This window comes from Onychomys torridus, chromosome X (genome assembly GCF_903995425.1).
Source record: "Onychomys torridus chromosome X, mOncTor1.1, whole genome shotgun sequence".
Classification (NCBI taxonomy): domain Eukaryota; kingdom Metazoa; phylum Chordata; class Mammalia; order Rodentia; family Cricetidae; genus Onychomys; species Onychomys torridus.
In genome coordinates this window covers 91,906,594-91,931,961 of record NC_050466.1, presented here as the reverse complement: position 1 = coordinate 91,931,961, position 25,368 = coordinate 91,906,594, and the positions used below count along the sequence as shown (strand labels likewise).

The 25,368-nt window shown below is 40.3% G+C and overlaps 2 pseudogenes; one reads left to right on the top strand and one right to left on the bottom strand.

Annotated features, from left to right (window-relative positions):
• Positions 1-1,203: 1,203 nt before the first annotated feature.
• On the top strand, positions 1,204-2,493 carry LOC118574736 (annotated as a pseudogene).
• Positions 2,494-8,955: 6,462 nt separating this feature from the next.
• The window catches only part of LOC118574735, a 29,853-nt pseudogene continuing 13,440 nt past the window's right edge, over positions 8,956-25,368 (bottom strand).

Here is a 25,368-nt window from a genome sequence, read left to right as displayed (position 1 = left end):
TTACTTTTTAAAAAAGACATGTTGAGCTGGACAGTGGTAGCACATGCCTTTAATCCCAGCACTCGGGAGGCAGAGCCAGGCAGATCTCTTTGAGTTCCAGGCCAGCCTGATCTACAGAGTGAGTTCCAGGACAGCTGGTCTACACAGAGAAACCTTATCTTTTTTGTTTTATTTTTGGGCTGAGGACCGAACCCAGGGCCTTGCGCTTGCTAGGCAAGCACTCTACCACTGAGCTAAATCCCCAACCCGAGAAACCTTATCTTGAAAAAAAAAAAAAGATATGTTGAAAAGAGAGAAATTTGGGAGAACTGGAAAGGGAAATGGCGATAGATATGATCATATTACATTGTATAGATGAATAATTTTCTCAAGAGTAAAGAAAAATTAAAAATAAAAAACTATTGTGTTCTTTTAAAAGATTGCTTTGGTTATGTTTTTTTTTTTTTTTTTTTTTTTGCCACTATATACATTTTAAGATTGGTTTTTCTATGAGAAGAATGGGCCTGCAATTTTACCTGGTGTGCACTGAATCTGTAGTTTGCTTTTTGTGGGCTGACCATTTTCACAAGATTACTTGTTTTACTCTATAAGCAAGGAAGGTCTTTCCATCTTCTGGTGTCTTCCTCAAGCTCTTTTTTCAGTGTCTTCAAGTTTTCATTGCAGAGGGCTTTCTCTTCATTGGTTAGGTTTATTCCTAAGTATTTTACTTTTTGACTGGGAATTGTGAGTGGGATTGTTCCCCTGGTTTCTGTTTGGTGTTGTCTTTGCTATATAGAAAGACCATTTATGTGCATTAATTTGACATTCTATCACTTGACCGAAAGTGTTTAAACGGCACTGAGAGGTTTTTTTTGAGTCTGTTATATAAAGAACCATGTGGGATGTCTTCTGCTTGTATCCCTTTTATTTGCTCCTCTAGTCTTACTGCTCTAGTTGACTTTAAGCACTATATTGAGTAGGAATTGTGAGAGTGGGCACTCTTCTCTTGTTCTTAACCTTAGTGGGAATGCTTTGAGATTTTCTCCATTTAGCATGTTGGCGATAGGCTTGTGTACAGCTTTTATGACATTGAGGTATTCTCCCTCCATTCCTAGTGTCTCCATAATTTTTTTCTGCAGTATTTATATATATATATATATATATATATATATATATATATATATATATATATATATATAGCCTGGGGCTGCTGTGCCACAGAAGATGGAGTCCCACTCACGCTTGGGCCTGCACCTCTCGGAGCCCCCAAGGTGTCTCGGCTCTTCTGTGGCCTGGCCGTCAGCGCCGGTGAAGGGCAGCGAGGGGGACACTGGCGAACAGGTCCTGTTGAACCCGGAGGTGGACAGCCCTGCAGGCTTGGCCATGTACTGGGAGTTTGTGCACTGGGGCTACCTGGACCTTATTGGGGGGTGGGCAGTGAGCGCTCTCTGCGGGCTCTCAGCTGGCACAGCCTCTACCTCAGCCAGGCTAAGCTCAAAGCCTCCAGTCGCACGTCTGCTCTGTGGCCGGACTCTGCCATGGTGTCCATGGTGGAGGTGCAGCCGGAGAGTGATCAGCCTTCAGCGCCTGCACCACTGTCCTAGTAGCTGTGCACCTCTTTGCACTCATGGTCTCCACGTGTCTGCTGCCTCACATCGAAGCCGTGAGCAACATCCACAATCTCAACTCTGTCCTCCAGTCACCACACCAACGACTCCGTCGATATGTGGAGCTGGTCTGGGGCTTCTCCACTGCCTTGGGTACCTTTCTCTTCCTTGCCAGAGTTGTTCTGGTGGGCTGGGTCAAGTTTGTGCCCATTGGGGCACCCACGGACAAACCAGCTCCTGTGGTACCTATGTCTTAGGTGCCACCTCTGACCGGCTCCCTTAGGTTAGCTTCCAACCTCACACCATCCTCAGATTCTATAGTCACATCACAGCAGCCTTCCAAAGCCTGCCCACCCCAGCAAGTGTGTGGTGGTGCTCATGAGCTAGGTTGGCAGGATCTATGATCTCCACGGCAATCATGGTACCTGTGGGACTTGTGTTTATGGCCTTTGCCCTACATTTCTACCGATCCATGGTGGCCCACAAGACAGACTGTAGTTAGAATTTTCCTACCTGGCCCAAAGTCAGGACAAATCTCTCTCACCCACCAGTCCCACAGTCTCTCAGACCCAACCAAGAAAGCACACAGAAACTTATACTGCTTACAAACTGTATGGCTGTGGCAGGCTTCTTGTTATCTACTTCTTCTATCTTAAATTAACCCATTTCTGTTAGTCTATACTTTGCCACATGGCTTGTGGCTTACCAGTGTCTTTACATGTTGCTTCTCATGGCGGCGGCTGGGGGTGTCTCTCTCCAGCCTTCTACTTCCCAGAATTCTCTTCTCTCTTGTCCTGCCTATACTTCCTGCCTGGCCACTGGCCAATCAGAACTTTATTTACACAGAGCGATATCCACAGCAACAGACCACTAGAAGCAGGAGCTGGAGGAACTCAGACACTTGTAGTAGGTTGTGTGAGCCTAGCTTTAGGCTGTTGCAAGCATTGCCCCCTTGTGTCTGCAAGAGACCCCAGGAGATCTACAGACCTTATTCCTTGTCCCAGACTGGAGCCACCTCCTGTAAGCTACTCTCAGAGGTGGAATTCCTGCTCAGAGTCCCACACTCCCAGGGATATTCTCTGTCGTCATGTCCTAGTCGATTTTGTAAGCTCCACTTTGCTTGGCTGGAGGGGCGAGACAGAGTAGAGAGACCTCATGGATCCTTGGTAGATGAGAAGCAAGCAGGCCCTAGTGGGATAATTTCTGGTTCCACGGGAAGATGGCATGTCTGCACAACTGTCCTCAAGGCAGTTAGCCCTTGCTTATGTCTAATCTATTTTACAGTTGGCATCCTGGGAGAGATTTTTTGATGGGCTCCTCATTCCTGATTTGACTGCTGTAGAGAATCTGGGTGTTTGTTCCTAGGAGGAGCCACTTCCCACTTGGTGACTTGTGGTGCCTGTCCCACTGCCCTAGGTTCGTCTGGCTCTCAGTCTCTTCCACTAGAGCTGGGGGAGGAGGAACATTTGAAGATGGAGGGATTGTGCAGCTAGCTTGACTCCTTGACAAGGGTTGAGTGAGTTTGTAAAGAAGAAAAATTCAGCCCTTAGAAGCAGAGCTCTCCAGATACTGATTTTTTTTTCTCCCTGAGACAGGGTTTCTCTGTGTAGCTTTGGTGCCTGTCCTGGATCTCACTCTGTAGACCAGGCTGGCCTCGAACTCACAGAGATCCACCTGCCTCTGCCTCCCGAGTGCAAGACATTCGCCACCACCGCTCAGCTCAGATACTGAATTTTTGATGTTGAACTTCATTAAAAAAATCTATTTACTTTTTTTATTATACATCCTAGCCACAGTTTCCTCCCCTCCTCTCCTCCCAGTCCCTCCTCCACCCCGCTCTGTTCTCACCCCCTCCCCCAATCCATTCCTCTTCTGTTTCTGTTTAGGAAAGGGCAGGTCTCCCATGAGTATCAATAAAACATGGCATATTTAATGCTGAATTTTACCTTGTTTTGTAAATAGTGTCTCACATAAAAAAATATTTTTTATCATAGATGTTGAATTTTGTCAAATGCCTTTCGGCATCTACTTAGATAATCATGTAATTTCTGTCTTTTAGCCTACGTGCTGGATAACATTTATTTATTTATTTGTTTGTTTGTTTTGGTTTTTCAAGACAGGGTTTCTCTGTGTAGTTTTGGTGCCTGTCCTGGAACTCGCTTTGGAGACCAGACTGGCCTTGAACTCACAGAGATCCTCCTGGCTCTGCCTCCCGAGTGCTGGGATTACAGGCGTGCACCACCACCACCCGGCTGGATAACATATATTGAACCATCTCTGTAATGAATCCAACTTGGTTGCTATAGATGGTCTTTTTGATGTGATATTATTGAATTCAGTTTGCATTTTGCATCTGTGTTCATCAAGGAGACTGGTTAGCCATCACCAATTTCCTTTTTTTTTTTTTTTTTTGGGTGATGTTTTTATCTGGTTTTGGAATCAGGGTAATACTAGCTTCATAAAAAGAGTATTTAAATGCTCTAGACCATAGGGGATATTCTCATTGAAAATATCTTACATAGCCAAAGCTGACCTTGAATTCACTATGTGGTTGAAGATGACCTCGAATTTTTGATCCTCCTGTCACTACCTCCAAAATTCTGGTATCACAATGCCTAATTTTATGTGATTCTGGGGATTGAACTCATGGGTTTCATGAATGTTAAGCAAACACACTACCAACTGAGCTACAGCCACAACTCCTGATTTATATTTATTAGTTTGTCTTAGTGTACTAGAGATTAAATCCAGGACCTTGCACATAATACAACATGCATATACTCTACTACTGAGCTATATCATCAGTCCCCAATTTTTAATCAAGGACAGAAATCACATGATCATCTCAATTGCCACAGAAAAGTCTTTGAATGAAATCTAATATCCCTTCATGATAAAAGTCCTGAGGAATAGAAGAAACCTATCTCAGCATAATAAAGGCTGTACCAGCAAACCTATCATCAACATTATACTAGTGAGGGGAAAGTGTTCTCATTAAAGTCAGGAACAAGGTGAGCGTGTCCACTTTCTTCAATATATATCTTGAATATGTCTTATTCAATATAGTATCTGAAGTCTTGGCTGAAGCAATAAGAGAAGAAAATAAGAGGGATACAGACAGGAAAGGAAGAAGTCAAAGCATCCTTATGTACAATGATATGATTCTATACATAGTAGACTATATCAGAAAACTCTTAGATCTGAGAAATACCTTCACCAAAGTGGCAGGATACAAAATTAACACACAAAAATCACTACATATACAAATAGCAAACGTGTTGGGAATTAAGTCAAGAAAACAACTCCATTTGCAGTTGTCTTAAAAATATCTTAGTAATTTCCAGCAACCACATAGCAGCTCAACCATCTATAATGGGATCTGATGCCCTCTTCTGGCATGCAGACATACCTGTAGACAGAGCACTTTACATTAAAAAAAATCTGTCTATTTCAGCTGGGTGGTGGTGGTGCACTCAGGAGGCAGAGCCAGACGGATCTCTGTGAGTTCAAGGCCAGCCTGGGCTACAGAGTGAGTTGCAGGACAGGCTCCAACGCTACACAGAGAAACCCTGTCTCGACCCACCCCCCCCAAAAAAAAAATCTCATAAACAAGTGGTTCAGTGAGTAGGAGCACTTGATAAATAAGAAAAGGACCTAAGCTTGAACCCCAGGCATGGCTGTGCATGTGTCCATAGCCTTAGCATTGTTAGGGACAGAGACAGAAGGATCACTGGGGTTTGCTGGTCACCAGCCTAGCTGCAGGCTTAATTTGAGACACTGTCTCAAAGGAATGGGTGGACAGTGATGGAAGCACAAAAGATTCTGGAGAGTCAAAGCAATTTGAACATAAAGAATAAAGCTGTAGATATCACCAAACCTGATTTCAAGTTGTACTACACAGCCGTGGGAACAAAGTAGCATGCTGACGGCACAGAAAGAGACATGTAGGTATATAGAATAGAATGGAGGACCATGATATAAACCCATCCAAATATAGCCAACTGATTATAAAGATGTAAAAAAAAAATGCATTGGAGAATGCTGTGGATATCGCTCTGTGTAAATAAAGTTCTGATTGGCCAGTGGCCAGGCAGGAAGTATAGGCAGGACAAGAGAGAAGAGAATTCTGGGAAGTAGAAGGCTGGGGGACACCACCAGCCATCGCCATGAGAAGCAACATGTAAAGACACTGGTAAGCCACAAGCCATGCGGCAAAGTATAGACTAACAGAAATAGGTTAATTTAAGATAGAAGAAGTAGATAACAAGAAGCCTGCCACAGCCATACAGTTTGAATACAGTGTAAGTTTCTGTGTGCTTTCTTGGTTGGGTCTGAGCGACTGTGGGACTGGCGGGTAAGAGAGATTTGTCCTGACTGGGCCAGGCTGAAAATTCTAACTACAGGAGAAAGGTCAGTTTTCTTCATCAAATGATGCTGGGAGATTTGGATATCCATATAAAAAAGAATGAAACTAAATCCCTATCTCTTACAAAACCCAACACTCCAAGTGGATGAGAGTCAATAATATAATACTTTAAGCTCTAAAACTCTCTCGAGAAAAAGCAGGGAAAATACTTCAAGATATAAGCACAAGCAAGGATTTTCTTTCCTGAATAGGACTCTTCTTGCTCAGGGAATAAGCCTAACAATTGACAAAGGGGATTCCTGCAATTAAGAAAGTGTCATGCTGCAAAGGAAACAACTGAGTGAAAGGCAGCTGAGAAACGGGAAAATTTCTTTGCCAGCTGTACATCTGACAGAGGCTTAATATCTGGAATACACAAAAAATGGGAAAAAACCCTACATAAATCAAACAGCTCAATCAATGAAGTAAATAGGCAGTTTTCAAAGGATGAAATACAAATGGCCAGTAAACACATGAAAAAAAAAAAAAAAGCGTTCTCCTTCTCTAGCTGTGATGGTTAAGATCGATTGTCAATTTGGCAGGATCTAAAATTACCATGAAAACAAGCCCCTGAGCACGTCTTTGAAGGATTATCTAGATTAGGCTAATTGAGATGGAAAGATCCACTGTAACTTCTGGGAGGCGTCATTCTGTGGACTGGGGTCCTGGTTGCATGAACTTGAGCATGTCTCTGCTCCCTGACTGGGGATTCAGTGTGACTAGCTGCCTCTTACTCCTGCTGTCATGTCAATCTACATCTTCAGTTTGTGGGCCAGAATAAATCCTTCCTTCCTTAAACTGTTTTTTGTTTTTCAGCTATTTTGTCCCGACAACAAGAAAAGTAACTGACACACTAGACATTCAGGAAATGCGAATTAAAATTACATTGAGATTCCACCTAATTGTAATCACAATGGCAGTCTTTAAGAAAACAGGTAACAGCTCAGTGTGGTGGCACACGCCTTAATCCCATTGTTCCGGAGGCTGAGGCACCGGAACTTCATCAAGTTCCAGGATAGCCAAGGTTCCACAGAGAAACCTTGTCTCGAAAAACCACAAAGAACTACTTACATGTGAAGTTAGAGAAGTGGCTGTGTTACTGCTTCACCTTTACACTTTCCTGCTCGTTCTGTAACGGGAACTGAGAGCGCTTTCGAGGACCAGAAAAAGCCTCAGTGACACACTAATCACCTGTGGAATCTGCTTTCTTAAGCAGTGTTCTCTGCATAAGTGGATTGAGTGTAGCAGACTTAGTAGAAATCCAATTATGCTCATAACTCACCTCTTTCCTTCCAGAGAGAAGCTGTATTGACTAGCAAGTATACATGTTTTAATTTTTAATTGCATTTAATCAATCAATCAATCAATCAATCAGAACCCACCATATGGGTTCTGGGGATCAATCAGGTTTGGTAACAATCATGTTTACTGACTAAACCATGTCACCAGCCCATGTGTATGTTTTTGAAAGGAACAAACTGGGTTTCTTTCTTTTTAAAAAAGATTTATTTATTTAGTTTATGTATGCGTTCTCTGTCTGCATGTACATCTTTAAGCCAGAGAAGGGCATCAGATCCTACTAGAGATGGTTGTGAGCCACCATGTGGGTGCTGGGAATGGAACCTGGTTCCAGAGAAGCCAGTCCTTTTAACTGCTGAGCCATCTCTGCAGCCCTGAAAGCTGAGTTTCTATTTGCAGCTGAACCTTTAAGCTGTGGGTATTGCCCATATTTGTGTGTGCTTATTTTGGGGAAGCACATACATTTTTTGAAGGATAATTGTTCTCTTCTGGAGGATTTACTCAGGTTACTGAAGAGAGTTTTGTTTTAAGGTAGGACAAATGTGTCTCAATATTTAGCTATATCTTCTGTAAAGTCAACTGACTATATGTTTATCATTTGTTGATCAGAGAGGCAAATAATCTGGAGTGTATGTAGAATTCTTAGTAAGCTGTGGCAGATTAATGAGACCTTCAAGTGAGACCTTTTCTTTGTTTTTGTGAATCTCTGGCTTCTCAGAAAGGCACACAATTATTTTGAAATGGTACCAAATTGCTGTATTTTTTTTTCAGAGCTGAGGATCGAACCCAGGGCCTTGCACTTGCTAGGCAGGCACTCTACCACTGAGCTAAATCCCCAACCCAAATTGCTGTATTTTTAAGCCTATCTGTCACATGCATCTTCTATGCCAGTCCCTGAAACTGGCTCCCTAAAAACTGTCTGTGTAATTTCTATTATTTACATACTACTATTTTCTGTTTGGGATGTTTTTCCCTGCTTCACTTCCTGAAAGCTCACACATTCGGTAATAGCACCTAATGTACAGAAGTTACCTATTGATTACTGAGTCAACAGAAAATGTTTTTATAAGGTCCCAAGGATCAAAATACCAGGTTTTGTTACTCTTCAGTACAACCCATATAGTCATTTTTTTCTTTTTCCAGATAGGGTTTCTCTGTGTAGTTTTGGTGCCTGTTCTGGAGCTTGCTCTGTAGACCAGGCTGGCCTTGAACTCACAGAGATCCGCCTGCCTCTGCCTCCCGAGTGCTGGGATTAAAGGCATGTGCTACCACTGCCCAACTCTCATTCTGATTTTTTAAATGTTTTACACATTTTATTCTGACATCATTTTTTTAAATGCATACATTTGCATTTATCAACACCCTTTTCTTTAAATATGGCTTCACTTCTGTCCTCCAGGCTCTGTTTTCCATTTGCCGTGCGTGTTCACCAGTCACTTTGCCTGGGCTGACTCACCATTAGCAGCATAATTTCTTCTAGGACTTGTGTAACAGACACAACATATACAGGACTTCAGTCTGTTGTTTTTTTCCTTTTTCCTTTCTTTTAAAAATAAGCATGTTTTCAGGTTCTCATATTTTCTTTGAATATATTGTTCAACATTTTATTATTTAGAAGGTATTATGTTTCAGGCAAAGGGTTTTTTTTTCTCCACTCAGGAGGTGCTAATATGTATTATTTTCTAAAAAGATAAGTGGTTGTCTGTGTGGCTATCATCAAAGAGCACAGAATAGATGAGCTGGAAGGATCCAAGTCTGAAATGACAACAAATTATTTTTACTATAATTTCCCAGTCCCATGCAATATGCCTATTGTTGAAAAGAATCCACAAAGCCTGGCAAAGAGCTGTTAGCTGAGAGAGCTGAGAGAGCATTTCATGTGTATTCCAGAGACTCCATGGTTGCCTGGAGCATGCTTGTTCCCTTTCTGTCACAGAGAACTGATGGATGTCTGCTAAAATCTTATATGTTCGTAGGTTTTCTTGGCACAGATGCAATGAAATATTTCAACATCTGGTTGTCTGTCACCTATAGCCATTTTTTTTCCAGATTCATCCAAAGGATTAATAATTCCTAGAACAAGCTCCCCAAAAGAAAAATGATCTATTCCGTGAGAAATACTGTAAGAATCATGGTTGACAAGTGCTGCCCAATGTGCATGTCCTAGAGGAAGTGGGATTGCCTTGCTCACAGTTATGTGAAAATTCCCTGCTGCGTTATTGGTGTACAGATGACCACAGATTCTGCGTGCATCTGGAGAGCATGATGAATCATCTTCCCTTGGTGGGAGTGCTGTTGATATGCCTTAAAAGCACTTTTGAGTATCACATATTGAAATGAATGCTCTTCTGCAGCCTACTCTGAGTCAGCTGTAACATGCTCTCTGCTGTGATGAAAGGTCAAATACTACTGGTCCGTAAACTAGACCATCTGTGGATGCAACCATTTTCTCTGCTAAATCCAGTACATCTGCTCCAACATACTGGCACGTCATGGTCACAGATATATCTATGTTGATTCTCAACTTGCTACAAAAGTCCTTGTCTATTTCATATTTGTATTTCAACCATATATCTCCATACACTGAGAATTCCATTATTATTGTTAATAAAGCCACAGTGGTAAATGCTATTAGAAAAACTGTCACCCAACTGGCTGACATCTCTACATAGTTGTCAGGAACCTTGGCAACAGCATTCAACTCCTTCACCAAATTTAAGTTTGCTGTGGGATGTTCTGCATGTCAAATATGTAACTCTGATTGGTTAAAATAAATAAAGTGCTAATTGGCTAGTAGCCAGGCAGGAAGGATAGGGTAGGTGGGACAAGGAGGAGGAGAACTGTGGGAAGTGGAAGGTTGGGTAGAGAGATACTGCCAGCCACCACCATGACAAGGAAGATATAAGGTACTGGTAAGCCACGAGCCACGTGGCAACTTATAGATTAATAGAAATGGGTTAATTTAAGATAGAAGACGCAGATATCAAGAAGCCTGCCATGGCCATACCGTTTGTAAACAATATAAGTGTCTGTGTGCTTACTTGGTTGGGTCTGAGCAACTGTGGGACTGGAGGGTAAGAGAGATTTGTCCTGACTGTGGGCCAGGCAGGAAAGCTCTAGCTACAAATGGCACCCAACACTTTGGCAAGAGTTTCCACCTAAAGCCTGAGAAAAAAGATTCTAAAACGGAACTAAAAACAGCTTCCTAGTTGTCTCTCAAGTTAGCGGCAGCCCGCCAGTTTGAGCTACTATGGCGGGTTCCTGGCGTGTGCCTCTGACCTGCAGTGTGGCGGGAAAGAGGAGTCTACAAGCAGCACTTTACTCTGCTGCATGGTGGATTTAGCCTTTGCCAGTTTAAAAAAAAAAAAAAAGGTTTCTGGGCTATGCACTGCTTTGATAGAACTGCTTCTGATAGTTGATGGTACACATGGCTCCAGACCCAGAGCTGGCAGTAAACTGTACCACCGCCATGTTGGGAAGCTGAGGTGGGTGGAGCCAGCAGCCACAGTGACATTTCAGTCTTACAAAGATGGATATTACACAGACAATCTGGTTTATGTTGTCTTTGGGATTTTTAACTACAAAAAAAGATTTGATCGTAAAACTGTTGAGTTAAACAAATATGTAAATTTTAAAGGTAACTTGACTTCAAAATTTGGATATAAGGATATGTTGCTTTGGAAAAGAGTCTCTGCTTTTGCAGAAAGCCAGAGGCTATGGATTTGTTCCAGATTAAGATACATCAGGTTTGATCAGCCAAGACCACCTGAAAGGTCTCCGATGATACCATGGCCCAGATGATCCAACACCTGGAATGGTTTCAAGGCAACTGGCTCAGAGGTTTACCCTCATGGACTACTCCATAATCCTAAAATTTTCTTTATGTCCCCATAAGATACAGCGCCCCCCTCCAGCAAGAAGTAGTAAGAGAAACTACGCCCAAATTCCCAAAATTATCAAGCTGGCTTTGGAGATGGAATTGGCTCACTCCTTCTCTAAACCCAGGCATATTGCTAAAAATAAAAAGGTTAAGAGATTCTTGTGTCCCAAATCAGAAGAGCCCTCTGGTGTGGGACAGAGAAAAACCAATATTTTTCTTTAAAGCAGGTTGACTATAAATGTGATCTCTTTCTAAAGGAAAAAAAGGGCATATGATATTGATATAATAGGATGAAAGGGTAGATTAATGAACTTACTTTAAAGAACAACAACTTGTTTAAAATGTCTTACATTGGTATAGATTTTAGTCTATTGATACAAACTTAAAGTTGATTTTGTTATACTGTATATATATTTCTACTCTCGTTTGAGGTATTATGTTTATGCAACTCATTTAGATTGTAATGGATAATTAAGAAATACAGGGTTGGGGATTTAGCTCAGTGGTAGAGTGCTTGCCTAGCAAGCGCAAGGCCCTGGGTTCGATCCTCAGCTTAAAAAAAAAAGAAATACAGATCAATTAGTCTTCTATAATAGTCAAACTTATAGTCATGTTAAGTTTTCTAGGTATAAATAGATATATTTCAGATAGACAGGTAATCTTCAAACACTTCAAAGGTCTACAGAATATGGCATTTAAAATATTTTTAAAATTTAGACTTTCTGGACAGTGAGACATGTCTGCTCCTGGCAACACTGAATTACTTCAGAGAGGAGGATGGACATTGAAGACACTTCATATGGAGTTTATCTTCACCTTGGCAAAAATAGCCATTTGGGCAAGAAACTGTTCTTGCCTGGACTGCTCGATCAACTGGACGTGCAGGACCCATAGAAAGGTGACCACTGAACTTTGCTTGACAAAATGGTCCTTCAGGTTCCTGCTTCGCAGAGGAAACTGCCAGACATTCTACAGGACACTGAAAAAAGTGACCAAGAGACTCTAGCCCTGTGGGCTGAAGACAAATGCCCCAACTTTACAAAGGAACATTAGGTGACTGTCCAGGCTGCCAGCTGTCTCTGTCTATCCTACAAGACTCCCAAAAGTTGCTTGCATCCTTCTCCTGGTTCTCAGGTAATATATCCTTCTGAGGTCTTTGATGTGGTTGAAGACTAGATAGTTATAATTTCCTCAGTTATGATAAAAGATAAGTTAGATATAAAACCTTAGACTCACAAATATAAGATAGATAGGATATCTTCTTTAATATTGTAACTGTAATTCTTGCTTGATAATTGTTTTGTTTTCTGAAATTTTACTATATAAAAGTTAAAACCTAGCTTTTTGAAAAAAAGAAAAGGGGAAGTGCTGTGGGATGTTCTGTATGTCAAATATGTAACTCTGATTGGTTAAAATAAATAAAGTGCTAATTGGCCAGTAGCCAGACAGGAAGTATAGGGTAGGTGGGAAAAGGAGGAGGAGAATTGTGGGAAGTGGAGGGCTGGGTAGAGAGATACTGCCAGCCGCCGCCATGACAAGGAAGATGTAAGGTACTGGTAAGCCATGAGCCACGTGGCAACTTATAGATTAATAGAAATGGGTTAATTTAAGATAGAAGACACAGATATCAAGAAGCCTGCCACGGCCATACAATTTGTAAACAATATAAGTGTCTGTGTGCTTACTTGGTTGGGTCTGAGTGACTGTGGGACTGGAGGGTAAGAGAGATTTGTCCTGACTGTGGGCCAGGCAGGAAAACTCTAGCTAAATAAGTTGTTCCCCGCTCCCCAACTCAGTCACCTCATCTTCATGAAAACCTCCTTCTTCCTTCATATAGTCATGATGTATTAGATTGGGGCACACACTTGCCATGACACACATTTAGAGGTTAAAGAACCATCTATAGAAGTCAGTTCTCTCCTTTCATCATGTAGGTCCTTGTGTTACTGTCCCAGGTGGCCACTATGTTTCACAGAAGCCCAGATCATTATGATTGTTTATACACATAATTTTATTTTATGGAATTATACCTTTACTTTTTTAAAAATATTTTTTAAAGATTTATTTATTATGTATACAGAAGAGGGTTCCAGATCTCATTACAGATGGTTGTGAGCCACCATGTGGGTGCTGGGAATTGAACTCAGGACCTCTGGAAGAGCAATTGGTGCTCTTATCCTATAAGGCATCTCTCCAGCCCCAATTTTTTATTTTTTGAAATTAAAATATACTGACATAATTTTTCCTCTTTCCTTTCTTCCCTCAAACCTCTCCAATGTGACCCCTTTGATCTCTCAAATTCATTGTCTCTTTTTCTTTAATTGTTGTGTTTTATAACATAGCATAATATATAAACTCAACCTTCTCAGTCTATAACATGTTACTTGTATGTATATGTATATGATTTCAGGACTAACCATTTGGTATTGGGTAACCAACTGTGGGGCTCTTCCTGGGAGGAGACAATTTCTCTTGCTTTCAGCATTTGCTGGTTGTCTATTGTTCCTTGTCATCCTTGTTCAGGTCTTGTGTAAGCAGTCACGTTGATGAGACTTCACAGGTACAGCTTCTCTGGCATTTCTAGGAAACCCAGTCTCACAGCAAACTTCCTATTCCTCTGATTCTTACAATTTTTCTGCCCAGTTCCCTTTTGCTATGATCTCTAAGCCTTTGCACAGGAGTTGTGTTGTAGATATATCAGCTGGGGCTGGGCATGAAACAATCACTTGTTCTTTGAATTTTGATTGGTTGTGGTTTTTTTTGTAATGGTCTCCTGTTGTAAAGAGATGTTTCCTTGATGAGGGGTGAGATCTATATTTATCTGCAGGGAAAAGAACAAATAATATTTATGATATAGTTAAAGATTATGCTGGTTTTGTAACATGATGGTTGTAGGTTCTCCTCTAAGATCTATGACTTCACTAGCCATGGGTAACTGGTTAGGTTTCCAGTACCAGGCATGATTTCTCTCTTGTTAAGAAGGTCTTAAGTCCAATTAGAGAGCTATTGGTTACCACAAAGGTATGCATGCCACTCCTGCATCCTTAGGGTTATTGTGCCATGCTGGTCATTGTTGTAGTTCATAGACATCATAGCTGTGTAGGACTACTGTTTGCTTCCCTTTCTTGGAAGCTTGCATGGCACCTACTGATAACATAAAAGCTCCTCAGGGAGGAGGCTTTCAGGTCAGATCCAGTTCTGATCTTCTAGGTCCTGTGTCTGATGTAAGTTGGTGTCTTCAGTAATATGGATTCACCTTCAATCTCTGGGAGGCAATCAAGGGCAACAACAATAGCCTACAATGTTTTGGGAGTCTCTTGGACAGCTCTCATCTATATCTTAAGAGGAGGTTTCTCCTGCCTGGTGTTTGGTGTTTGGTGTTTGTGTGTGTGTGTGTGTGTGTGTGTGTGTGTGTGTGTGTGTGTGTGTTGGCTCTTGGGTGATCCATTCATTATTAGTATGGATGTGAAAATGAATAAACAATGTATACATGTGTGTATGTATGTATGTATATGTGTATGTATGCATGTATGTATGATATGTAATTTTAGATAAATAGATAATAATGATTCTTTATGATTTTTCCAGACATTCTTACAGTTATTTAACCATTCCCCCTCCTTCTTCTGTATTTGTTACCCTTCCCCTCCCTAATTAAGGCCCTCTCATTTTTCCCTATTCAAATAATTTGCATACTGCTATTTCCATTTCTATTGCTTCCCTAATATGATCCCTTTTTACTTTCTTGTTTCCTGTAGTTACTCCACTTTGTATACTAACATCTGAATATTTGTAGCCAGGGAGCTAAAGAAGTGTCCTTCTTTATCTCTTCTGATTAGCTTTACTCTTAAATCTGTTTTGTCAGATATTAGAATAGCAGGGCTTGCTTGCTTTCCTGGTCACATTTAATTGGAGTACTTTTGTCCATCCATACTTTCACTCTAAAGTGCTGCCTATCTTTAAAGCTAGGATTTGTTTCATTTAGACAACAAACAGACAGCTATTGTTTCTTGATCCATTCATTCAGTCTGTGTCTTTTGATTGAAGAATTGAGGTCATTCATTTTTAAAGATATTGCTAGAATGTATCTGTTGGTTGTAGTCATTGTATTGTTGGTTTTTGGTGTTGTGTTCTCAGGGTATTTTGTGTTTAAGAAATTATGGTTTTATCTGTTTTCTTTCTACAGTCTCTTATCTGTGCTTGTTCCTCTTTTCATCCAGAAGTATTGCTTCTTGTGTTTTCTTTAGTTTTGGTCTGCTGGATGTGATTTTTTTTTAAAGGCTGTTTTTTATATCATGGAAAGTTCTTCTTTCTCCTTCAACTACAGCAGGTAGTATTGTGGTTGCGCCAACCCTACAGTAGTGTACATGGACAGTTGTGGTCTTTTAGGATTTGGGAGGCTTTGCTCCAGACTCTTCTGGGCTTCAAAGGTTCCACTGAGAATCAGCTGTTATTCTGACAGGCTTTCCTGTATTATGTGACTTATGTTTTAGCTTTGAAGCTTTTAATACTCTTTCTCTGTTTTTGTATACTTAGTGATTTAACTATGATACACTGTGGAGATTTTCTTTTTATGGTCTTGTCTATTTGGTGTTAAGCGTGTTTCTTGTATTTGTATGAGTGCACATTTTCTTAGTTTGGAGTTTTTTTCCATGATCTTGCTGAAGATCTGGTTTATGCCATTGACCTGGGATTCTTCTTCCTCATCAGTACTTATAATTTGAAGATTTGATCTTTTCTTGGTGTCCTACATTTCCTGAAAATTCTTTTCCTATGTTTTTAGAAGTATTTTTTTTTTTATAGTCCTTGCTTATTTGGTCTAGATCCTCAACTTTATCTTCAAGTCCTGATCTTTATTTTCTTGTTTCATTCAACTTGGAAGGCTTTCCCTTGAGTTTCTTACTTGAGTTATTGGGTTTTTCAATTCTATCTTTATTTCAGCTTGAGTTCTTTTCAATGTTTCTCTTTATTGAATTCTCTTTTCAAATTCTGGATTGCTTTTGTTATTTCCTTTAGCTTTATGTTTATGCTTTCTTGATCATCACTAAGACAATTATTATTTTCTTTAAGTTCATTAGCTCTTTCTTTGCTTTAAATTCTGAATTGTTTGATGAAGTTTTAAGATACTGCTCGATCTTTCATATTGGTTGTATTTTTGTAATGAAATCTGGGCACATGGACCTCTTCTGTTGGTCTTGTGTCTGAAATGGACACAGTAGTTTGTGGAGGAGCACAGAGAGTACAGAGTGTGGGCTGGGCTGGGCCTAAGGGTTGGATATAGTTTAAGTGGAAGGAAGTCAGGTAGACACAGAGGACTGGATTGACATGTAGGGTATGTATTGTGATCCTAGCCTGGAGTTTGGGGGTGGATCTGGGAGCTGAAGAGAGTCTGTGGAGGGAAGGATCTGTTGGACTCACCATGTCAGACCCTAATGCAAGATGTTCAGGAGACTCTAGTGTGAGGCTAGGCAGAGAAATTGTGTGGGGCACACAAGGGGCCTGTAGATGGGGAGCAGCATAAGCAGGAGTGGCCAGACTAGGTGAGGGCACTGATGTGGCACCTGGGATAGACCTAGGGGTTTGAGGAGGTTATGTAGATGGGAGAAAGGATAAGGGAGACAAGGCTATACCTTGGCACAAATTGCACAAGGTCTGTCTGGACAGAGAGGATATGATATGCAAGAAGAATAGGGTTCATTTTCATATATATATATATATATATATATATATATATATATATATATATAAAACAGTGAGGAAATCTGAAAGTATTCTATAATAGTGTATTGTATAAGCAAGGAGACATTGACACATACTTACTAGCATAGATTGAGTTACTTTAAGCCAAAAGAAGTATAGTTTTTATAGATTGGTATCTCAAGTATTTAACATTTTATCATAAAGAACATCATTGATTTCCCTTGCTTGTTGAATGTAACATATTTGTTTCCTTGCAGTTCTGTGGGTGGCTATTAAAGGTGACTCAGTCCTCTTTCAGTTATTGTTGTTTTTCTTTTTCTTTTATGAGTCATCTTTCCCTTCAAGCTAGGATGTACTTGAACACCCTTAGTAAATAGACCCGTCTGCTCCTCAGAGACTTTGCTCATCTATTGTTTAAAATGAAAATAAACAACTTGTATGGAATAATTAACTGATTAAGAAATGAAGCAAGGGTTGGGGATTTAGCTCAGTGGTAGAGTGCTTGCCTAACAAGCACAAGGCCCGGGGTTCAATCCTCAGCTCCACAAAAAAAAAGAAGCAAAAATGTCTCATAATAGAATTCTATTTACATTCTACCAAAGTAACTGTGCCCTGTATATAGTTATTTCCACAAATGCAATTAGTGTCTTTTCAAAAACTTAGGCTCATATTAGAAGCTCCATTTTGCTATTCATTTGCCAAATACTTACTGATTTCTTTTCACCATCCTCTCTATTAGACTCTAGAGATTAAAAAAAAAAACACATAATCCATGCTTTCAAGGAGTCATAGGTCCAATGAGAAAGACAATTATTTATAATTAATTACAAATAAAGACAAATATTTGTAATTAATGCCAGAATGGCTGTGACAGAGGGGTGTAAAGTGCTGTGAAAGTACCAGGGTGACTGGAGAAATGAAGGAGGGGGTGGAGAAATAGTGAAAGGTGGGGAATGCTTTGCCAAATATATGATGTCCATACTCAATGTTAGGCAGAGAAATTGGGAAAGGAAATTCTTGGTAGAGGAGAAGTCATGTGAAAAGATGCAAATCATGGTTCATTGTCAAACTCAGTGGCTGCTTTGAGCTCACAGACTATACTTTTAATTATCACCCCTTTCCACCATTTCTTTCCCCTAACATAGTAATGATTGTTGAGCTATAGTATGGACATAAAAACTTGGGGCTGGGAGTGGTTGTGTATGCCCGTAATACCAGCACTTGGGTGGTTTAGGCAGAAGTATCTTGAATTCAAGGCAAGCCTGGGCTATAAAGTGAAACTTTAGGGGAAGAGAGAGAGAGAGAGAGAGAGAGAGAGAGAGAGAGAGAGAGAGAGAGATAGAGAGAGAGAGATGGGGGAAGGAGAAGGAGGGGAAAGGAGAGAGAGAAAAATGATAAATGATTTATTTGCCATTTATTATCAAACAAAATCCGTGCACATATATTAAAGAACAAATGGGGAACATGAGCTGACTCACAAACTACTGCTTACATCTGCCACTACTCGATACTCACTGGAAAAGACCACCTCTCCCTTGGTCACATCCATCCCCAATGAAAACCCTACCTCCTGGGCCAAAACACTTCTCTCAATTGGCTAGTGGACCAGTGATAGAATTCCAGTACCATTTTCTCCTTTTTGTCTAATTAAGAAGGAAAGGTTCTAAATCTAACATAATAAAACTATATACAATAAGAATCATTATCAAATATTGTCCAAATAGAAAAGAAAGGTAATAACCTTAACAAAATGAAACTACATACAACAAGAATGATTATCAGCTAAGAAATGCATTCTCATTGTCCAGTCCATAAGTAATTGAAGGATTTATAGAGATTACTCGATTATCTGTCCTCTCCTGAAGAGTCCAAAGTTTTATACCTAATATACTTTTTGCCACGATTCAGGAGAACTGTAACTGTAACTGTAACTGTAACTGTAACTGTAACTAGTCTTCAGCCCCATCAAAGACCTATTACCTGAGTAAGCAGGAAGTGCAAACAAGTGACTTCCAAAAAAGTGAGAAATGACAGAAACAGCTGGCTGCTTAGACAGTCACTCAAGATTCCTCTGCAATGTTGGGGCAACCATCTTTTGCCTATAGGCCTAGAATATCTGACAGACTTTTTTCAGAAGCAGGAAATTTTGAAGGACTGTCCTACCCTATCTTGGCAAAGCTCAGCAAAGTTGCTTTTCTTTGTGTCCTGCTGGTCCAGTTTGGACAGGGTACTGCCAGCAGTTGAGGCAAGGACAGTTTCTTGCCCTAATGGCTAGCTTATGGCACAAAGAAAGCAAACTCCATATGGAGTTTCCTCAGTGCCCATCATCCTCTTTAGAAGTAGATCAGTGCAGGCTAGGGGGCTAGGGCAAATGCATCTCATGTTGAGAAAAGTCTAAGTTATTAAAACATTTTAAATGCCATATTCTGTAGGTCTTTAAAGTGTTTGAAGATTACCTGTCTATCTGAAATATATCACTGTATACTTAGAAAACCTAACTAACATGACCATAAGTTTGATGGTTATGGGTGACTATTAGCCTATATTTCTTTATTATCCTAAATAGCTTTTAAGGACCAAAACTTCACATTGCATAATTAACAAGCTGTATAGGTCCAAGCTATATAGGTAATACCTTAAGCAAAAATAGAAACAGATTTATATAGTACAAGGACAATAACCTCACATTTGTTTTTTTTGTTTTTTGTTTTGTTGGTGTTATTGTTTTGTTTTTTGAGACAGGGTTTCTCTGTGTAGCTTTGGAGCCTGTCCTGGAGCTTGCTTTGTAGACTAGGCTGGCCTGGAACATACAGAGATCCACCTGCCTCTGCCTCCTGAGTGCTGGGATTAAGGGCATGCGCCACCACTGCCAGCTTAACCTCAAATTTGTAACAATATACAAAAATATCTTAAACAGAAGTAGAAATATATATACAGTATAACAAAAATAACCTTAAATTTGTATCAATGTATAAAAATCCATACCAATGTAAATTATTTAAGACTAGGAGTTGCTTTTTAGTTAGAAAGTAGATTAAATAATCTACCTTTTAAATCTATCATATCTATTCCCCCTTTTTTGACCATATCCAATAACAACTTATAACCAACCCCTGCCCTCACATGATGACAAATATCCAAAACCCAGTGAAAGACCAAAAACTACCCACCCCACCTCTTGGGAATGTGAGCATCATTTTCTTAAAAATTACTTCCTGCTGTCTGTGGGGCAACAACATCTCTAGGGGACCCTGAAAAAAATCAAAACAATGGTCAGTCCTGGGAGACTAGCTGTATCATTTGTTGCCAGTCTCTGAGTGATGGGAAAGCATAGGGCTTATCTGAAGTTCTGACTGGCATAGTGCATGAGGGTGGGCCATCTCAGCTAGCCACCTTGGAATTATCCTGAGCAGTTTGTAGTCCAAAGTCGATCTTTGTGTGGAGTTTATTGGCTTAGTGGCATTATCACAATCCAGGTAGGATCATCATTGAGGGGCCCCATCAACTTTTTAACGACTTCAGAGATCACTGTTAGGAATGTTTATTGTTCACTGTAGAAAACTTAAACATATTAAATGCCATATGCTGCAAATCTTAGGGACATTAAAGGACTATGATCTATTAAATACACCCAGGATATCCAGGCTTAATTCCTAAATATCTATTTAAATTCAGGCCTGAAATCACATACAAGAGACTACATGAAACTTAAAGTTAGAATTAGTTAGTACTTTATAATATCATTAATATCAAAACAGAAAGTTTAAATATTGAGATAGCATTTATACCTGAAGAAAAGTTTTAAAGAGTCAAAATTAATTTGAAGTGCATGAGATTAGTGACAACATAATAGTCCCTAGATTTTGTTTTCTTCTGTCCCATACCAGGTGGCTCTTCTGATATGAGATGGAGACTTTGAATTTTCTTTTAACAAACATTCTTGGGTTTAGAGAAGGAGAGAGCCACACTTCAACTCCAAAGCCAGCTTTAATTTTTAATTGAGTCAGGACTACATAAAGACTACCTGTTTAACATGTCTGTAGAAACCAGAAAAACACACATTTTGAAAGGTTTATGAAATTTTACCCTGTAGGAAGCATTGTATTCCATTTCGCCAGATTACTCCTTTTCTTGGTAATTTTTTCCTGGATGGTTCTCCCTTCTTTTTTCAATGCTTCATTTGTCCACAGGTTTTTAGATGTTTTTATATGAAATTCTGAGGCCTTGAGCACATTTCCTATTAATAACTGATCAATTTCATCATTACCTTGTGCTAGAGGGCCTGGCAGATTAATATGGGCTCTGATATGTGTTAACAGCTTAGATGCAAGATTGTAAAACATCAGAAGCTGGGTTGGGGATTTAGCTCAGTGGTAGAGCGCTTGCCTTTAGCAAGTGCAAGGCCCAGAGTTCGATCCTCACTCAAAAAAAAAAAAAAAAATCAGAAGCGAACTTCTGCCCTCCGGGGTTCTCCATTGTGCTGTAAGCCTGTATTTAAGACCTCCTCCCTCCTTCAGTAAATGGCATTCGGCATTAAAAAAAAAAAAGAAGAAGAGGGGATCAAGATCACGATGGGGAAACCCACAGAGACAGCTGACTGGTGCTAGTTGGAACTCACTGACTCTGGACTGACAGCCCGGGAACCTGCATGGGACTGAACTAGACCCGTTGAATGTGGGTGACAGTTGTGTGGCTTGATCTGCTTGTGGGGTCCCTGGCAGCAGGACCAGGACTTATCCCAGGTGCATGAACTGACTTTTTGGAGCCCATTCCCTGTGGTGGGATACTTGCTCAGCCTTGATACAATGGGGAGGGGCTAGGCTCTCCTTCAACTCGGTATGCCAGACTTTGTTGACTACCATGGGAGGCCTTACCCACTCTGAGGAGTGGATGGGGGTAGAGTGGGAGGGAGGTGAGGAGGTGGGAGAAGGGGAGGGAGGGGGAACTGGGGTTGGTATGTAAAATGAAAAAAATTTTAATAAATAAATATATTAAAAAAGAATCAATTCAGAAACCTTTTCTACATAAGTCTTTAATTTTTTTGCTCTGTTTGTGTGGCAAAAATATCCATTCCAGATTATTATCTTGTCTCTGCATAAGAATTCCAGTAGGACAATGGGTAGAAGGTAGAATACCTAGGATACAATCAAGTTCTGGATCTAAGCAATCCACATGTGCATCTGTAATTTTTTTCTCTCCCAGAGCCAATTCTCTTTCAGCTTCAGCTGATAATATTCTTGGACTATTTAAGTACTTGTAACCAATTACTTAGTTCTTGAGTTGTTAATCCAGTTGTGGGCTGTAGCCAGTTAATGTCTCCCAGTATGTCGGTCTGACCAACAGGTAGGGCTGAGGCAGGACTGGTCCAGCCTATCTTTCCCTGGGGCTGAGCTGGACAGTGAGTGTCAGACAGCCCAGATCTCCCCATTCCACCAGAGAGAAGCATGCTGAGCCAAGAGTCTTGTTGAAGTAGGAATTCACTTTGTTGCATCAGCAGTGAACTTATATAGGTTGGGGTGACCATGGGGGGGAAGGGGTGAGGATAGCGGGCCAATGAGATGATGTCATTTCAGCAGTTACTAGACAGAGGCGATTCTAGGTCAGGTAGTGCTGAGTCACTCATATGCGGAAGTCATGTCCTAGGACAGGTCACCAAACTCAAGCTAGGCTCGGGAAGTTACACTGGGCCTCATGCCCCGGCCTTATGGGGCCCAACACCAGAAATTTTTGAAAGCTGGGCTAGCTCAGTTTGGTAGAGCATGAGACTCTTAATCTCAGGGTCATGGGTTTATGTCCCACATTGGGTGCCAGATGATAAATGATTTTTTCACCGTTTATTATCAAACAAAATATGTGCACAAATAGTAAAGAACAAATGGGGAACCTGAACCAAGTCACAAGTCACCACTGAGACCCACATTTGCTCACTTCTCGATTGAAAAAACTGCCTTTCCCTCTGTCACATCCATCCCCAATGAAAACACTGCCTCTTTGACCAAAATGCTCCTCTCAATTGACTACTGGACCAGTGACAGAATTCCCATAAGAGGGAAAGGGAGAGAGAGAAAGAGTTCATATTTAAGACACAAGATTAAATTTCAGAGCTAGAAGCCAGGCGGTGGTGATACTCACCTTTAATCCCAGCACTTGAAATGCAGAGGCAGGTAGATCTCTGTCTCTGAGTTTGAGGCCAGCTTGGTCTACAAATGGAGTTCCAGGACAGCCAGAACTATGTACAGAGAAACTCAGTCTCAAAAAACAATATAATGAATAAAAAAAAGTTCAAAGCTGGAAAGATGGCTCAGTGGTTAAGAGTACTCCATGCTCTTGCAGAGGATCAGGGTTCTATACCCTGGTCTTATACTGACTCTTACACACCTGTACTCTATTTCCAGGGTATCTAACAGACATCTTTTCTGGCCTCCAGGACACCAGGCATTCATGTAGTACACATACATACACACAAGCAAAACACTCATGTACATAAAATAAAAATAAATAATTTAAAACAATAATGTTGTGAATTGGGGAGATGCTCAGTGTGTTTCAAGTTTGAGGGCTAAGATACCCCAGCACCCACATAAATGTCAGGATGAGTGTGGCAGCCCTCCTGGAATCCTGGTGGGAACAAGCTGACTAGATAAACTGGCTAGGTGAATTGGCTAGCTCTAGGTTCATTAAGAGATCTTGCCTCAAAATATATGGTGGAGAGCAACTGAAGAATGTAACTGGAAGTTTTTCTGTGTCTCCCCAGTCCCACAGCCACTTGGACCCAATTAAACACACAGAGGCTTATATTACTTACAAACTGTATGGTCTATGGCAGGCTTCTTGCTAGCTAGCTCTTATATCTTAAATTAACCCATTTTTATTAATCTATGTTTTGCCACGTGTTCTGTGGCTCTACTGGTCTATTGGCATGTTGCTTCTCCTTCAGTGGCAGCTGGCATCTCCCCCTTTGCCTTTCTTCTCTCTGTATCTCTGCCTGGATTTCCCACCTGCCTCTAATCAACCAATTAGAGCAACACATATCCACAGCATACAGAAAGACGTCCCACAGCAGAAGAAGACACTCAACATCAATCTCTGGCCTCCACACACGTACAAACATTCACCTATACTCATATACATTATTATGTGTGTACACACACTACACCTGTAGCCACATACAAAGAGTGGAATCCTATGAGCTTGTGCAAATAGCGTTATATATCTACAAACACAATCAAGATAAGATAAAGAAAAGTTATATCAAACTCCAAATTTCTTGATTATCTTTTATAGTCAAACCCTACCCCAGTCATTGAAATAACTGATGTTTTTACATCTTTATAGTTTTGCATTATCTAGAATATTATAAGTGGAGCTTTGCATTATATAGCCTTTTGAATTTAGTTTCTTTTACTCAGTATAATGAATTTTAAATTTACCTTCATTATATATGTCACAAGTGTATTCAATCTCATTCTTGATTAGCACTCTATTAAATCATGGATTATTATCTATCAATTTACAACGTTGCTTCCATTTTTAGTTATTACAAGTAAAACAGCAATAAAAGTTATATATGACTTTTACTGTGAATGTCAACCTTAAGTTATTTTGCACAAATAGGATTGCTGGACCACAGAGTACATTTCTGTTTAATTTTATAAAATTTATAAATTGAACTTCCAAATGTTTTTCAGAAAACACTGTTATTTGCCTACTCACCAGTAATAATATATGAGAGTTAAACTTACTCCTTTTCCTTACCAGCACTTAATGGGGTTTCTAACATTTTAGTCAACTTAATATATACACATATGTGGTGATATATTGTGTACCCCAATATATTGTGTACCCTAATAAACTTATCTGGGGATCAGAGGACAGAGCCAGCCACTAGATTAGACATAGAGGCTGGATAGTGGTGGCACACACACCCCTTTAATCCTATCTCTTGGAAGGCAGAGATCTGTCTGGATCTCTGTGAGTTCAAGTCCACACTGGGAACATAGTCAGATAGCACATGCCTTTAATCCCAGCACTTGAGATCTCATGCCTTTGCATGGAAAGCATACAGGCCTTAAATCCCAGGAAGTGACATGGCTGGGCAGAGAAAGGCATAAGGCATGAGAAGACAGGAACTAAGCAGCAGTTCAACTGAGACCCTCATGGGTGAGAACTCAGAGGCTTTCAGTCTGAGGATTTGTGGAAACAGGATTGGCTGAGGAGTTGGTGAAATGAAGTTGGCTGTGGCTTGTTCTGTTTCTCTGATCTTTCAGCTTTCACACCAATATCTGGCTCCAGGTTTTTCTTTTTTCTTTTTTTTTATTAATAAGACCAATTAGCAGTTTGTGTTACACACACACACACACACACACACACACACACACACACACACACATATATCAATACATTATCTGGATCTCATTTCTATCTGAAGTCTCTGGGAAGAACATGCCTTCAAGTTCACTGGGACTGGTTGGCAGAATTTATGTATTCTTTTTCAAATA